The sequence below is a fragment of the Pistacia vera genome, unplaced genomic scaffold (genome assembly GCF_008641045.1).
Source record: "Pistacia vera cultivar Batoury unplaced genomic scaffold, PisVer_v2 Contig153, whole genome shotgun sequence".
NCBI classification, from domain to species: domain Eukaryota; kingdom Viridiplantae; phylum Streptophyta; class Magnoliopsida; order Sapindales; family Anacardiaceae; genus Pistacia; species Pistacia vera.
Window position 1 is genome coordinate 869,493 of NW_022195608.1, and position 6,000 is coordinate 875,492.

Consider the following 6,000-nt stretch of genomic DNA (forward strand, 5'->3'; position numbering starts at 1 on the left):
CGGTGATGTGAAGCTCTCAAGTAGGAGCTTCGGGTGTGAAGGTGTAATGTAATATGTCCTTTGTGAGAGGGCTGACCTCTGTTTATATAGCGACTATCTGGTCTCCCAATCCTGGTGGGAGTAGGAGTCCTAGTGTGACTCTGATGCAAACCCTAGAAAAGTTAAGGCGGTGGTGAGCTGTCTTACCTGCATTCGAATAGGAAGATGATCCGAACAGGAAAACCACTTCGAATAGGAGATTGATCAGGAACAGGAAAGTGATCAGTGGGGGCCGTGGGCTTTGAACTCCCCTATAGGCCCAGGAAGTGAACTGGAACTGGGAGGCCCATGCCCAGATGGTTTGGGCAGGCCGTATCTCGTATCGAATGGGACTAATCTGGCTTGGGCCTCTTTGGGATTGGGCCTGGTCTCTTCTTCACTAGTGGTACTGTTTTCCTATTTGGGCCAAGGACAATTTTTGGCCCTAACAGTTTGTCCCTCACTCTCTGAGTTAAGAGTTTCTTAAGTCAGAGAGTAGGTAGTGATCGAGGAGTGCTCGGTCTTCCTTCTTGGACGATCGACCATCGGTGTAGCGGAATAGTCTGATGTAGATAACTTCTTTCGTCAAGAGTCACTCGGTATGCCCTGTTGGTGTAAAGGGCCGAAGGGGCATATAGTAGCGTTTCCATGGATCATGTGCTCGTTCGGTAAATTCTGCCGACCTGAGGGGCGAGATATCGATCTATAGCTGGGGTGTTTGCTCGTTAAGCCGGGTCAAATGAGTTAGGAAGTTTATTAAACTAAAAACTCCGCTCGGTCGGGATACGCAGACGATCAAGTGGACGAGATACATGGACCTCGACCAAAGATTGTCCACTAGTCCGCTACAGAAGGATGAACGGGCGAGGCCTCCTGCCTTGTTCTGAAGAGGGCTCGAACCAGGCCGTTCCAAGTTGATTTACCGGTTNACTAAACTTCTTCTATTTTCAACCAATTTCAGGGCAAGCATTCAACACAACACTCAATCAAACAATAATACCAAAACCAACTCAAATAAGAGCGAAAGAGGAAACAATAACAACGTACCTTATGTGGGGCGTTACATATTATGGGTGCGATTAGTTCATGGAATGTTATATTACTAAGAATGTTATATTAATGGAAAGATAGATTACCTTGAAGGTTACTGAAAATGGTTAGGGAAATGTGTTTGGTTAGGTAGGAATAAACTGGTGAGTATATTATATTAATATATCTGGTTGAGAGGTAAATAGGTGGGTAGGTCATATAGATTACTAAATTGTCCTCATTTTAAAATATTAATATAATATTATTTTTTGAATCATTTCTTTTAAACCCCTATATTTGAATTTTTGTTAAAACACCACAGCTATATAAAACTTTAATTTATAGCAAAATCACCCCCACCCACCCCAAGCCACTACCAACAACCAGCCACCACCACCAGTCGCCAAAATGGCGCATGACCGGTTGGATCTGACCCTATCGTGCGTCAGATCCATGGCAAAAATGGGTCAAATCTAGCAATGAAAAGGCCAGATATTTGGCTGTGATGTGGCTGGAAACAACTAGATCTATTATGGCCATTTTCGACCAGATTCATGGCGATTTGGCTGTTTCCAACCTTTAATCTAGTTAAAAACAGTTAGATCAGCGCATGACAAGCCAAATCCCGCTTGGTCGTGCACCGATATGGCAACTGCCGCCAACAGTGGGCGGTGGTATTAGGTAGTTGGAGATATTTTGTTAACGTTTAAATTTTTTTGTGGTTGAGGTGTTTTAGCTAAATTCTCAAATGTAAAAAGTCTGGGTAATGGTTATTTAGTAGACATTTGAGGGCAATTCTGTCTGAAATAGTATTTAATTAAGGGTAAAATAGGTATAAAAATCAAATTACCTCAGTAATCTTTTAATAACACCCCCTGGTAAGGTAATCTGATTACCCTCTATATTTTGCAACAAAAGAATACCGTAATTTTTACTGCTTATAAACCAAATAAGAGAATCTTGAAAATTAAACAAAGATTACTAGACTAATCTTATATGACCCCGAACCAAACGTACCCTATTGGTATTTGAAGATTATCAGAATCTTATTGGTATTGAAAGATTATTAGAATATTTTATTACTTGACAACCAAACATGATAATGACAATAATATAAGATAGAGTAACAGGGGATTATCCCCAATCAAAGGCACCCTTAGTGATACCTCAATTTTCATTTTAATGGGTTAAATAAAAAGAGTATTAAATTGGTTGAATGAATTAATTGTGTTATACCCAAATTAAATAAATTAATCATGCAATAAACAGGTAAAATCATATTACAATATGAATATGATCTATATATTAATAAATTTTTGTGATAATATTTTTTGAAATAACATGAATCTGACTCACCAAGCCTTTTTACCCCTCTACCTACATCTACAAGCGGATGCCAACACTCAACGGTCAACACTATAAAAGCATCCATGTTTTCACATCTTAGATGCCTTATTCTTTTTCGCCAAGTCCCAAGGTCCTCTGCGTGGACTTTGATTTTATTGGGTCTTCTGACACACATGGGCTTTTATATTTTTAAATGATGGTTTGAAATTTTGAATACGAAGATGGTATAGTTTATGTGATATGGAAAGATGTATTTGTTTAATAAAAGATTTATATATTTTTATTGATATTAAATTTTTGAATTCTAATTAAAATATAATCAATAAATATTAGAACATTAATAAAACTCATCATATTGACATTACCCGTGTTGATGCGTGATTTTGACACCAACGACCTCTAGCATCCAAAGTGCTAAGAAACTTAGAAATTACACGTTAAGATCATTTGCTGAGGGTTAAAAAAAAAATAGAATGTAAAGATTGAATAATAAATGAGACAGTAAAGATTTTATAGTGATTCGGATGCTTAAAGCGATTCTTACATCCACTGTTATCTTTTATATGAGTGTTCTTGGTGATTAGCCATGTTTACAAAATGTTGCTAGTAGTGAACAAGATTACAAGGACTTGTTATTCTAAAAGAATATTAAGCCAGTCTCTTTCACGTGGGTTGTCTTTGCTATTTGCTTTGTTAAATTTAGAGAGTCTAATCCCGATTTTGTTAGGGGGAGTCCTCTATTTATAGTCGCTGAGTTCAAGGTAAAGATTACAAGTCTGCAAGTGGGTAAGTGTCGTGCAAGTCCTTCCTTATGCCTCATTGGCTGATAACTTATGAAATATCCTCAAATTATATGGGGCTTGGACGTGTGTGTGGACCACACTCATTCACAGACAAAACTTGAATCTGTTGGGTTGGTGACAACCGTATTCTCTATGTCTTAGGGTGACATGGCAGATCTTGGATGGTGCAAAGCCTTCCTGAACTCTGATTGGTGCTCGTTGATGTAAGCTTGTGTCAGCCTTGATTTTTTAGGCATAACAGAAGCTCCTCGGTTCTTGAGATTCAAGAAATTGGATTTCAAGAACTTCATGATTATGTCGCGAACTGACTTGACTCCAAAAGTGTTTACTCAAGCTGAGTGCTAAGGAGAAATCACATTATTGCAGACGACCTGAAGTTGACTGCTTGACTTAATTTCTGAAGTACTGTCTTGGCTTGTTTTGTGAATTGAATGTAGGTCATGAGATATGCCTTGGGAGTAACATAAGTGACATGACATGATCGTTTACTGAGATCTACCGACCTGAGCTTGATCTTGTCTTGAGTCATTAGGAAGTTTTTTGAACTCTAACTGTTATTCACGACCTGGAAACACTTAGAATATTCCATGATTGAAAATTCTGAATCATCCGGTTCGGTATTCGTGTTCGACATGTTGAATACATGTCTTTTTTGAACGAACTCTTCAAATGTTAGTTGTCGCACTTGACAGCTGACTTGGTCAATAAAGTAATATTTATCTTACAGACGTGCCTCTATGCGTAATAAGTGTCAACCATGAGTATGAAATGAAAGCCATGTTAAAATGACATTCCATTTTGGTGCATTAAATGCTAATGAAGGCGTATTTAATGCGGAGGAGATAATTATGTCAGCGTTTGGCATTTTCAATAAAGAAAAGCACCAATTGGTTTTCACGAAATGTGGGGGTTACTATTTGTGTAGATGGATGACATGTGGTCGTAATCTACAGCTAAGAGCACGTTCCTGCCTAAACGTCACTTATAAAAGAGGCTAAGCATCGCCTTCCACCCTATAAAACCCTAACTTTGCCTTATTTTTCCAGAAAACTTAAATTTTTCAAAGAGAAAAACAACGTTTTTCCAACCCAAAAAATATGTTCTTCTTCTTCCAGTTCATGCGAACCCAATGCTACAATAGAGCACCCGTCCCAAGTAGCCAAGAGGTAAAGAAATTTCTTCCTTTTTCTCTTTATTCCATTCTTGCAAAAACTTGTCTTTTACAGTTATGGTCGTTATGAGTGTCTAATAGGTTTAGACAGGGAGCATTTCTAGGTTGTGTTCGAAAGAAACACTCGAAGGTACAAAACTTAGGGTAAAGAGTCCTATAGGATTATTTTTAAGAGTTTTAAGGGTTTAGAAGCTTTGACAACTATGGAAGAAAAATCAGGGTTTTTTTATTCCTCTGAGTCATCGTATGAAGTAAATTATTCAGGGTTTGTGTCTCCCCTAAATGTCGTACCTTTATAGACCGTAAGGGCAATAGAGACCCCTGAGATGAGAACAGCTGGTGAAGGGAGTTCGCATCCACTAGGCACCTCAGCAGGTTTCGGGAAGGTGATACGATCCATTGTCACCATGAACAAAATCAAAAGTGCACTGGAGCAATACGCGAACGATGTGGACGTGTACTGAAAGAGGTTGTATACTGCCCAGGATCCTCCAGAGGGAATGGCTGTGATCTCGGAAGCCATCTTCAAATGCGGAGTGAAAGCACCTCTCCACCTCTACATCAGGTTGATCCTCGACCACTTCCAGGTCACGTCATTCCAACTGATGTTGAATGCATATATGATAGCCGTTGCTATGTATATATCATTCAGTGAACACGAACTCAGGGAGCCAACGGCGTTAGAGCTCACTTGTGCCTACATCTTGAAGAAGAGTAAGGATAAAACCTTGTACTACCTCTCCAAACGATCAACGATCGAGGGAGGAATATTTGATTTGCCCAGCAACGTGGGGGCTTACGAGACCAAATGTTATTTTTTTTCAAGTACAATGGTTTTTGTAAATTTAAGGAACCGAGGAGGTTTTCCTTCCAAATTTCAGGTTGTTTGCCCTTTAAACTTAATTATTTTTTTAGAAAATAAGCTAATGAACTCTTTTCTTTGTAGAAAACAAAACAACCAAGTTGCAACTGCTAATTGATCACAGTCGCATCCAGGCAATTGGTCGACTTTCCGAACAAGGTCACGACACAAGGATACTCGTGACAACCGAGAATCTTCAGAAGTACAGATTCTTCCCACCTAAAGCATACTTAGATGGTTCAGCTCGTAAGTTTTCTGTTTTTTCCTTAAACAGAAAAACTCAAGTCTTTTACAAAGATAGACTCTTTTTGCTGACGTGTTTGCCCTACAGCAGCCATGCAATCAAAGAAGACAAAGCGATCAGGGGGAATCACTTTCCCAAGGCTAAATCCACTTGCACAAACTGGACTAACCTCCAGCGATGTCCATGTAACGGGGACACAAGCTAGTGTCGAAAGGCAACCAACTATGGAGCAACGTGAAGAAGCTCCCCAGTCTACTATTGCTCACCCAATGAAGAAGAAAACCACGACCTCGAGGAAAAGGAAAATAATAACAACCAAAGCATCAAAATCTAAGTCAAATGACTTCAAAATATTCCCCCGGGGGGGGGGGGGGGGGTGTACAACCTACTTAACTTCCTACCTCGAAGGTCGCTTCAAAGGGCACCTCAAGAACTTTGCAAGAAAAGGAAGGTGTAGCTACCCAAGGAGAAACTAGTGAGGAACAAACCTCTTCCGCCATAGAAGGGCAAAGCGCATCCGTGTTGG